Here is a 12,042-nt window from a genome sequence, read left to right on the forward strand (position 1 = left end):
GATCATTTTTTCTAGTTAATAGCATTACTGAGATTACCATTGACGGATTTTGATCTGAACATTGCTTGGCTTTAGCAATGATTTATCCAGTTTGCGGAAATAGGATTCAGTGATTTTCCCAGGATTGTCAGTGGACAAATTTTGGGGACTGTTAGTCAGAATGTTTAGCTTGAGGGCTTCCAGCAGATTTCTCGAGATTTGTTCTTGAGAGGCGATTCGACAAGTGCTCATGGATTTCAATGAACATTAGCAGGTTAGCATTAGTTGTTTCATGGGATGAGACAGCAGCTGAGACTTGTGTTTCTGAGTCTGGCAGGATTGTTGTCACTGATATCCCAGTGCGTTTTGATATGCTGTGTCATTGAAAGGATTAGATAACGTAATTGCCACTAGTATTGATAGATTATGTGCGGGATCAAGGTGAATCAGTTTGGTTATCCCCGCTAGTGAGCCAAGGATTTGGTTATCTGGAATAGGATTAACCGGAATCGTTTTCGTCGATACTATCTCTAGTTCCGAGATAGAAGTAAGCATTCGATATAGGCTACTAATGCTGAGGGTGGTGTTGGTCCATCTGAGGGTTTCAGCAGGATGGTGATGAATTTCGAGGCGACGACCTCGAAAGATGCATTTAGACAAGAAATTGTGTATAAGGATTTTGTCACAATTGGGGTTAGAAATATCTGTTTGCTAGTTGTTGTTCTTTGGGAACATTCGTTGGCCAATGGCAGGTTGAGTACTGAAAGCACGTACTATGACGCCAAGAATTGTCAGGATTTTGTTGTTATCCATGGAAGGATGACTAATACGATTGAGTAGATGCTATCTACGATAGCGGGATTCGAATCAAGGTAGAGTGGTGGCAGTGATGCGATTGCTTTGCGAACTGGTGGCCGGTAGTTGCCATTTCTATTCGCATAAGGTACTGTTTTTGAAGATACATTTTATCCTTCGTGATAAAAAGTAACCCACACGAGTTCTTGGAAAAGGGATATCTAGGATCTGACCGAGAGTCGAATCTAGATCGATTTGTTTAGAGCTTTGCGATAACGTCAAGGGATGCGATGTTACTGTTAGACCAGTGAAATACATTGTGTCGTATCTTGTTTTCTCGTGGGCAGCGATGAAGTTCGTACATGTTTAGAGATAGCTGATGATTAGTTACGATCTTAGCAGGAGTGTTGTAAGGCCCGTGATTATTTAATTTTAATTCGAGAATATTTAATTTGGGAATATTTAGAGTTTAGAATTAAATTCTAATATTCTTAAATTGGAAAGGATTGAAATTGAATTAAATCGCTTTTCCGGGGACTGAATTGCAAATAGTCAAAAGTTCAGGGACTAAACTGAAATTATGATATATATATCTCATTCTCCACTTGAATTATATCCTTTTATACGTGAAGCATCAGAAGACAAGGGAAGAACGATTGAAACCCTCCAAACTCCATTTTTGATCCGTAAAAGCTTCGATATCTTGCGTTCCGGTTGTCAGAAATTCGAAAGAAATATATATCTGCGATCACCGCTCCGAGACCTTCGATTTGGTACATGTTTTATTCACATATCTCAGATTTTATTTTTATGTGAAAGATGGAAAATTATGATTTTATCATATATGCGTATATCAGCTGTACCGATCGTGTATTTGCAGACGGTTCGGAAAAAGACTGTCGTTCGGATTTTATATGAATTTGGGAAGAATAATTCGAACACTACCATGTTTGATTGATACTGATTTTTATGGTAATGAGATGATATGTTAGAGATTATAAGTTATCTGGATTGTTGGATTGATTTGGATATTGTTTGGATTGCCGGTTTTAGCCGTTATGCCGCCGATTTGCAAATTGTCAAGATTTTGCTCTTATTGATTGAACAAAGCATGATTAGAGTTGGAATTTGATATGGTTAGATTGTATCTACTATTTTTCAGATTTGATCAAAGTGTTCCGAACTCGAGATTGTCGATTCGAATCGAGAACGATTTAGAAGGTTTGAAGTTCTTTAATTGAAATTTTGTTATGCTTTGGAACAGATTTTGATAGATGGTTTTACTATGATGTTTTCAGACTTGAAGTACTGTCAGACACGACATCGAAAGGTATAAATGACAGCAAATCCAGATGGGATAGAACGCTTGAAATAGCTTTCATTTCAAGTATTCCCATGTCAATCACATACTTGTTTCTTTATATTTCTATTTGTTTGTATTGCTTTGTTTGCTTATATGCTTAGTTGTTCAAGATGTGTTTTATAGCTTTTAATGCATACAGCTTATGTTGCATTCATCTTGAACTCCAACCTTAATAGCACAGAGGGCAGCCATCGCCTAGAGTGCAGATGACGTTTGGAGAGCTGTAGTGAGTGGCATGGAATGTAGATTTATTTCTAGAGTCAGCTTGACTCATGGCACAGAATATGGATTTATGTTCAGAGCCAGAAGACTCACTATAGTTGTACCAAAGTCAGAGGACTAAAATACTTGATGCCGCCTCGAATGGGAGTGTCGGTGGTTTGATAGTTATTTTATTCCTCGGGATCCCAAAGAACTAAGTTTTATTGATATCAGCTTGATAGCCTTCCTTTGCCATTTGCATTGCATTCACGTTTATTATCTCGCGTTTAAAGTTGTTTATACTGGGATTTTATTCTCACCGGAGTTATCCGGCTATTGCTTTGTTTTGTATGTGTGCATGGCAATAGGTGGGGCAGGATCTAGTCAGAAAAGACAAGGATAGCTCGAGATAGAGGCATAGCAAGTGAGGACACGGGCTTAAGTAGCACGACTTGTACCTTATGTTGTTGAACCATGCTAGAAGTGATACAAGAATTTTGTATATTATGGCTTGAATACATGCTAGTTTATGTTTATTATGTTTAGAAGCTTGTAAGACGTTATAAGATAGCATGTATTTGATTTTGTAGCATGTATAAAAGATTATGACTTGTTTATCCATTCTTTGGCAGCAGATTTTTGACAGCATATTCCCCGATCGAGCGAGACCCTGCCTTTTAAAAAAAAAAAAAATTTAGCTCTTGTTTCTTTAATTCTTGTAAGTACTTGTTTAAATGTTAATTACAATAAATTGCCCTAAGATAAGATTAGCAACCCGGGTCCCCACAAGTGTCATCGCTAAGATTTGTAGGTAGTGTGACTGATTCAATGAGCAATTTGGACCGAATGCGCCATGTCGATTACGATTAAAGGAGGGTAACTGACGGTAGTCAGTAGTGTTACACTATTTTTATTGAGGATTAGAGTAGTCGAAGGTTATTCGACCCAATGTTTTAACCGTAAACCATTGATGAATTAGACAAGTGGTTTATACTATATTCCCGTGGTTTACTCTAGATTTCGAGGACGAAATCCTTTTAAGGTGGTGGGAATGTAGTAGCCCGTATCCAAAACTAATGATTAATGAGTAATTAATCGTATAATCATGTTGAGACTAAGTAAAACATGATTAAGTAAATTCCAGATGAATTAACGGACTTCGGAAATGGATCCAGAACACTCGGAAATGGTCCAGAGGGTCCCAAGACTCGAGCAGGATCGAAGCCACCGATCCAGGATCGGAGCTTTTGATCTTGGTGAGTTCGGAACCACATCGGAAGCAAGGAGATCGGAGCTTCCGATCGGCCGGCGATGACAGGTGTGTGGTTGCATGTAAAGGAATTGACGTGTGGCGATCGGAGCTTTCGATCGGGGAACGGAGCTTCCGATCTGCGACGTTCGAAGCTTCCGATCGAGGAACGGAGCTTCCGATCGATGCCTATAAATATGAGGTCCGAGCTCCTCATTTCTTGCAAATTCCGAGTTCCTCTCCTTCGCCTGCAAGGCTCTATTTATGGATTTGGATACTCTTATTTTAGAGTTGGAGTAGGATATTTTGTTTTATTATAGTCAGACAGTGTCTGACATAGTAGCAGAGCAGTGCTCGTGTTGTAGAGCCGTGTTCGAGGCTGTGGATTTGCAGCAGGGGAGTGCCCTAGTTGCGGGATAGTCACCATCAGTGGGCTGACGACGGACGCAGGTATAGCTATGGTCTCTTTAAATTATTTAGGAGTATGCAATAACTTAGTTAAGGCTTTTAGAGCTTATTGAATGATGCATGGGTATTTGCATTGTAGACTTGATGATAGGCTTGGAACCTAGAGTGAGACTACTAGGACTGCCTTAGAAAGGTATGTAAGTACTGACTCAGATTGCTAGCGGATATGCATGCTTATATGTTGCATTTATGTGTTTGCATGTTATTATTGTTATGCGGTATGTGCATATCATCTTGTGCCTGTACATCTGTATATCTTTCGAGATAAGCCAGTTAGGGTTTCTCAGCCCTGTTAGGACGTTTGATATCGAGTACCCTTAGGTACTGATACCTGAAGGACTCCTTGATCCGCGTCCGTGATTCAAGAATGAGTGGTCGCGCACAGTGGTTAGCTACCCCGATGTGACGAGCTTATATTCCAAGCGCCAGTCTGAGCAGTTCGTATACAGTTATCCAAGATATGGATACCCTTTCATTTGCATGCATCATATTTGTATGTTTATCCGTGCTTTCGTATTGAGCTTAGAGCTCACGTTCAGTATTTTCTGTGTATCTGGATACCCTATTCGATGGGGCAGGTATAGGTGCAGGATTGAGCACCAGCAGCCTGGAGTAGCCAGTGACCTTGAAGACAGCATGATTAGCTGTAGGTTTTATTTAAATTCGATTCGATTGGGTTGTATAATCGAGTTTGTTTAGTCGGTTGTATTCCGCCGATTTATTTGTATTTAAGTCTTCCGCAGCGATTTTATTTAATGCATGCTTAATTATGCTCTTAACTCTGATTAGGTAGTGGATCCGGGTCGGGTCGCTACATTATTGGGGATCCACATGGCGACCGTCCATTACAACTTAATATTGATGTGTCATCTTGACATGTCACAATAAACGGCGTCATATTATTGGGCCCTTATTGGACATGAGGTAAAAACATGGGGGTTGCTTTGGAAGCAATTGGGCTCTACCTTTTGAAAATTATGGTTGGCTAATAATATTCGGGACTATGATTTGTCAATTGAACTCCATGTTTCCATTAAGGAAACCAGTTTTTCGTTTTCAGTAGAGGGTAGTGAAATCGTTAAAATAGTGGGAGTGAAATTCATAAAATTAAATATCGCCATATTTTATGTCTTAATAAATTAATTAAGCAATCACTGATTATTGTCTGTTTCTTTTCAGTATTTCATTACAATGAATTCGCGCAATCCACTATTCTCAATCCTCGAACAAAACAAACTGACTGGCGCAAACTATACGGAATGGTTCTGTAAGTTAAGGATTGTTCTTAGTTCGGAAAGGGTTTTCTACGTGTTAGAAAAGCCTCCTCCGAAAGAAGCCCCGGCTGTTGTGAGTCCAAAATAATTGGCCAAACTTGACAAATGATGGGACCATGATATCAAGGCCAAATGTTACATGCAGGCTTCGATGTCTGATGAACTTCAGAGGCGATTTGAGAATGCAGTGAATGCTGCTGACATTCACGATACTCTCAAGGAACTTTTTGGAGCTCAGTCAAGATCGGAGAGGTATGCCACCGTCAAAGAACTCATGACATGCCGCATGCGAGATGGGACTTCGGTCTGTGAGCATGGGGTACACATGATTAGGCTCATTGAAAAGTTGATAACACTCGACTTGACATTGGAGCATGAACTAAACGCGGACTTGTTACTTCTTTCTCTTCCTTCGTCGTTTGACGACTTTTTGATGAACTTCAATATGAACAAGATAGAGGCCACCCTTGAAGAGATGGTCAATATGCTTGTGACTTATGAGGCCACATTAAAGAAGGATAAACCGGTACTCTTGGTTGGTTCCTCTTCTAAATCTAAGAAAGGGCCAAGTGAAAAGGGTAAGAAACGTTCTGCCCCACCCAAAAAAATTATACCAAAGAAGAAGAGCAAGACAAAGGCTTCAAATGGAAACAGATCTGAAGACATTTGCCATCACTGCAAGAAACCCGGTCATTAAAAACGTAACTGCAAAGTATATCTCGAGCAGTTGCGAACTGCAAAGGGTATGTTTTACATTGAAATAAATGTTTCACTTAATACTACTTCTTGGGTATTGGATACCGGATGTGGATCTCACATTTGTAATGATTTGCAGGTGATGACAAGAAGTCGTAAGCTTAGGATGGGTGAGACCCAGCTAAGGCTCAGAAATGGTTCTAGAGTTGAAGCCAAAGCTGTGGGAGATGTTTATTTAGTTTTGCAGAACGATTTTAAATTATTTTTGAGAGATGTTTTATTTGTGCCAGATTTAGTTAAAAACATTATTTCTGTTTCTATGCTTGATAGAGATGGTTTTTCTTGCAATTTTGTGAATGAGATTTACAATATTAAAAGAATGAATGCTTGATTGGAAATGGACAACTTGAAAACGATCTATATAACTTAAAATTAAAAGACGTTCCAATTAATTATGTTGATAAACCGGTAACAACAAATAAAAGGAAAAATGATAGTCAAAACCCGGCAAACCTTTGGCATGCTAGTCTAGGTCATATTTCCTCAAGGAGGATGAACAAGCTAGTGGGAGAGGGCATGTTTGATATGTCTGATATTAACTCTCTACCTACTTGTGAGTCCTACCTAAAAGGAAAAATGACTAAATCTCCTTTCAAAAGAAAACCTGAGCGTAGTCAAAATCTGTTGGATTTGATCCATACAGATGTTTGCGGTCCATTTAGTATTGGTACTAAATTTGGTCACACCTACTTCATTACCTTTACTGATGATTATTCTAGGTATGGGTATTTATATTTGATGAAATATAAGTCTGAAGCATTTGAAAAGTTCAAAGAATTCAAGGCTGAAGTAGAAAACAAACTAGGTAAGAGTATTAAAGCACTTCGATCGAATCGAGGTGGAGACTATTTAAGTACCGAGTTTTTGGACTATCTAAAAGAGAATGAGATTCTCTCTCAGTGGACTCCTCCTATGACACCTCAGCTCAGTGGTGTTTCGAAGCGTCGCAATCGAACTTTGTTGGAAATGGTTCGATCCATGATGAGCTTCACTGAGCTCCCACCTTCGTTTTGGGGCTATGCGCTTGAAACGGCGGTATTGTTGTTGAACAATGTCCACACTAAAGCAGTGGATAAAACTCCATACGAGTTATGGAATGGCAAAGCTCCTAAGTATTCGTACTTAAGGATTAGGGGATGTCCTGCTTACGTGAAGCAGACAATGGGAGATAAGTTGGATAGTCGATCCACCTTATGTTATTTTGTAGGATATCCGAAGAATTCAATCGGATATTATTTCTATCATCCGACTGAAACAAAAGTGTTTGTTTCGAGGAATGCCACCTTCATGAAGAAGGAGTTCTTAATTGATAAGAAAGGCAAGATGATGGAACTCGAAGAAATTCGAGAAAAACCCGAGATACAAAATAACGATCCTACACCTCAGGAACCATTAAACGACACACCTATTCCTAGAAGATCTGAGAGGACTTCTAGACCTCTTATTCGATATGGTCTACTTTTTGAAGGGGATCAAAGTGAACCTGACATTGGATGTGATCCAAGAAACTTCAAGGAAGCAATTTCTGATGCGGATTCGAATTTATGGCTTGAAGCTATGCAATCGGAAATAGACTCGATGCATACAAACCAAGTTTGGTCTTTAGTAGATCCTCCCGATGAAATTGTTCCAATAGGGTGTAAATGGATCTACAAGAGAAAACTTGGGCCTGATGGTAAGGTACTGACCTACAAGGCACGATTGATAGCAAAAGGTTATACTCAAAGACAAGGAGTTGACTATGATGAAACCTTTTCACCAGTCGTAATGTTCAAGTCCATAAGAATCCTTATTGTCATAGCAGCTTGGTATGACTATGAGATATGGCAAATGGATGTGAAGACTGCATTTTTTAATGGAAACATTAAGGAAAAAATCTATATGATGCAACCCGAGGGATTCACATCCATGGGAAGCGAGCATAAGGTATGCAAACTTCAGAGATCAATTTATGGTCTCAAACAAGCATCAAGAAGTTGGAACCAGAAATTTGATGAAATAATAAAGGATTTTGGTTTCATCAAGAACCCGAAGGAACCATGAGTGTACAAGAAAGTAGTTAAGGATGATGTGACATTCTTAGTACTTTATGTTGATGACATCCTACTCATTGGGAATGATGTAGGGATGTTGCAGTCAACAAAGATATGGTTATCAGGTAGATTCTCGATGAAGGATTTGGGTGAGGCGTCCTATATTCTAGAAATACAGATTTATAGAGATAGATCTAAGAGAATGATAGGACTCACTCAAACAACCTACATCAACACCATATTGAAAAGGTTTTTTATGGATGAGTCCAAGAGAGAACATCTACCTATGTGTCATGGAGTTTCTCTATCCAAGTCTATGTCTCCCAAGACTGACGAAGAGATAGAGAAAATGACACACATACCATATGCATCAGTCATAGGTAGTATCATGTATGGGATGATATCTACCAGACCGGATGTAGCCTTTGCTCGGAGTGTCACGAGCAGATATCAGGCCAATCCCGGTCAAATGCATTGGAAAGCTGTGAAGGATATTCTAAAGTACTTGAGAAGGACTAAGAATATATTTATGGTTTATGGAGGAAGAGAATTGAAATTGGAAGGCTATACCGACTCTAGCTTCCAAAGTGACGTAGATGACTCGAAGTCAACCTCTGGATTTGTATTCATGCTCAATGGCGGTGCTGTCTCTTGGAAGAGTTCCAAGCAGGACACCACAGCGGATTCCACCACTGAGGCAGAATACATTGTAGCATCAGCTGCTGCTAAAGAGGCCGTTTGGATGAGGAATTTCGTACAAGAGTTGGGCGTAATTCCTGAAGCTGTTGGTTCAGTCCCGGTGTACTGCGACAACACTAGTGTCGTTGCTCAGGCAAAGGAACCAAGGTCACATCAAAGATCCAAACACATACTAAGGAAATACCACATCATCCGGGAGATCGTGGAAAGATGAGACATCACTGTCGAGAGAGTGGCCTCTGCAGACAATATCGCTGATCCACTTACTAAGCCCTTGCCAGGACCATTGTTTGACAAACATCGCGAAACAATGGGACTACGTAGTATGACTAGTTGGCTATAGGGCAAGTGGGGGATTGAAAGAGTTGATGCCCCGCTAGCCAAATTGTGGCTAAGGGCTTTGAGAGTCTCTTATTGTAAACAATCTTTGTTTAATATAATTTACATTCATTAATGACATTTTCTTTATCTTTCTTAATAATGTTATATTGTGATATACTATTGTTGTTTTGATAAAGACCTTGAATATACTATAGTGTAAGTAAGATGAGATAGTGAATAAAGAGAGATCACTATCATGAAACACATCTTATAGTCATTGTATATTCTAAACAGTTCCTAGTCAATTGAGCCGTCCGCAAATAAGGATAAGGATCGCTCGAGATCGAGACTAGCATTTGCGATGCCAAGTACCACGTTTCATTGGTATGGAACATAGATATGTTCAAAGCATGCAAATGGATATTCATATGATGAATGATTGAACTACCCTAATCGGACTTTCCAAGTGGTTATTATTAATTGAGTGGATAAGTCCGTGGTTTTGGTTGTACACCATTAGTCCTTACTATTTAAAACATCATAGAGACTCTATATGCTAGTACTATACTTTGACTCGTTTACCGACTCTATGAGGGTCATCAGGTGTCGGGATTGGGTACAGTTATGACACATATAGGAGTCGATTCTTTGTTGTCAAGGATTCACCACACGCTTGCGAGTGTGGATATCATATGCGATCTGAGGAGATATTAGTGTGACAAATCTCTGGCCAGAGTACTCGATGTGATTTAGGTTACTTGGTTTCCTAGTAGCACATGCGATGTCACTATTTGATCTTCAAGATGCATTGCATAGTTATCGAATCTCGAATGACTCTCGATGTACCAATGGTTGTTGATTCGATCGGGATATTTGGATGAAGGGACCGTACTATACGCTAACCAAAACCTACTGGTTCTTGCAGGCACTATCAGTGATACCTAGGGAATCATGGGGCGATGTTGCTAGGCGCTCTTACCATGATTCGATGGGTAAGTCGGAAATTGTTGTTCCGAGTCACAAGGAGTTGTGAGCCCACGGCTAGCTGTATCCTTGAACCATTGAGGGTCACACAAGTAATGGATTACTAATCCCCGTTGAGATAGTTAAATTTAAAGAGTTAAATTTAATGAAAGAGAAGTTGGACTTCTTAACTAAAGGGAGTGAAATTTCTTAAAATGACATAGGGATGGACATTTTTGGAAATCACTGAATTCGGATTCAGAAAAATTATCTTGAATTTAAAAGGTGCAAAAATGGTTTCTGTGCACATTGGTGAAATCAGTTTATCAATCGGAGTCATGATGAATTTTATATTAATTTCTATAATAACAGGCTTGGCTTGTTGGGCTTAAGTTATGGATTATGAGCCCTAAGGAGTTAGTGTCCTAATAGACATATAACTTAATCCAGTCTAGAAATTATATATATATATAAGTGTAATTTTCGAAAATAATATTGAAAAAAACCTTGAGTTTTCGAAAATCACACAAAATTAAAAGAGGGTTTTTCGAAAATCCTCTCTCCTTTTTGAGAGAATTTAGTCTGTGATTTTTACGAAAAATTACATTCTGAATTGACAGATCAAATCTGTTTAATCTCTACGATAAACATCTGATTGATTTCTAGTGCAATCAATTAGAGGGTTTCAATTTTCTGTTCGTGTACCTAATTCCGAAGATTGATCGAGTAGTCATCACTTCTTGGGATTTACAACAAGAGCAGATTTAATCTGTTGGAGTCCATAATCAAGCCATAGCTTGAAGAGGCAAAATATTTAATTGTGATTATTATTTTACTTGCATAATTTAATCGTTAGGATTTGATACCCATGATATGGAATCGTTCCATATAAAAAAAAATTTAAACTTCCGCTGCACCGGGTATCAGATCTATGATCTGACAACGTGTTCCAACAAGGTGTTCCCTGAGATGCCTCTGCATTTTCATGATGGAATCCACATCACTGCCTTCCATCTCTTGTTAAGAAATCTGCAAGAATATTTTCATGAGATTTAATAATAACAATATCAAAAATATAATTTTGACATAATGCTTGCCATCTTAATAACCTAGCTTTCTCAGGTTTAGATTCAATTTTATTTCTTAGGAAAGCTTTTATCTGGGTGTTATCAACCTTCAGAGTGAATTTTTTAGCAAGTAAAAATAATGGACATTTTTCAAAAGCCCTTTTAACTGCATAAAATTCCTTTTCGTTGATATGCCATCTGATGGCCTCTGATTTTGAAAAAAGACCGCTACAATATTTGCATGGTATTTCCCCATCTGGAGTGATCTTGGTAAGGACTGCTGCCCACCAATCGTCACTGGCATCCATAAATAATACCAGATCATCTTCATCTAAGGGTATAGCCATTTTTGGGAGATTCTTACATATCTCTTTTAATTGGTTTACCCCTTTAGTATGGTCATCGGTCCATATAAACCTAGCATCCTTTTTTAACAAAGGACTAAACACCTTTCTGTACATTGCTAGGTTGTTAATGAACATCCCTGCAAAATTAACTACTCCAAGAAAACTCTGGAGTTGTTTTACGTCTTTGAGTTTATCTGGAAAATTCTTTACCTTTTCCACAATATGGGGTTACATAATTATTCCAGTTTCATCAATCTCAATACCAAGGAATTCAATTTTCTTTGTTGCTATGACTACTTCTTTTCAGATAAGACCAGTCCTTCTTGTTTACAAATTTTAGAGAACATCTTTAAGTGTTTAACGTGTTCGTCTATGTTTTTTGATGCTATCAGAATATCATCAATATAAACAAACATAAAGTTGAAATAATCTTTAAAAAGATTATCCATCTTTCTTTGAAATATCTGGGATGCATTAGCCAATCTCATAGGCATAACTTCCCAAATATAGTGTCCTTGTGGAGTGGA

The sequence above is a fragment of the Henckelia pumila genome, chromosome 3 (assembly GCF_033568475.1).
Source record: "Henckelia pumila isolate YLH828 chromosome 3, ASM3356847v2, whole genome shotgun sequence".
Lineage (NCBI taxonomy): Eukaryota > Viridiplantae > Streptophyta > Magnoliopsida > Lamiales > Gesneriaceae > Henckelia > Henckelia pumila.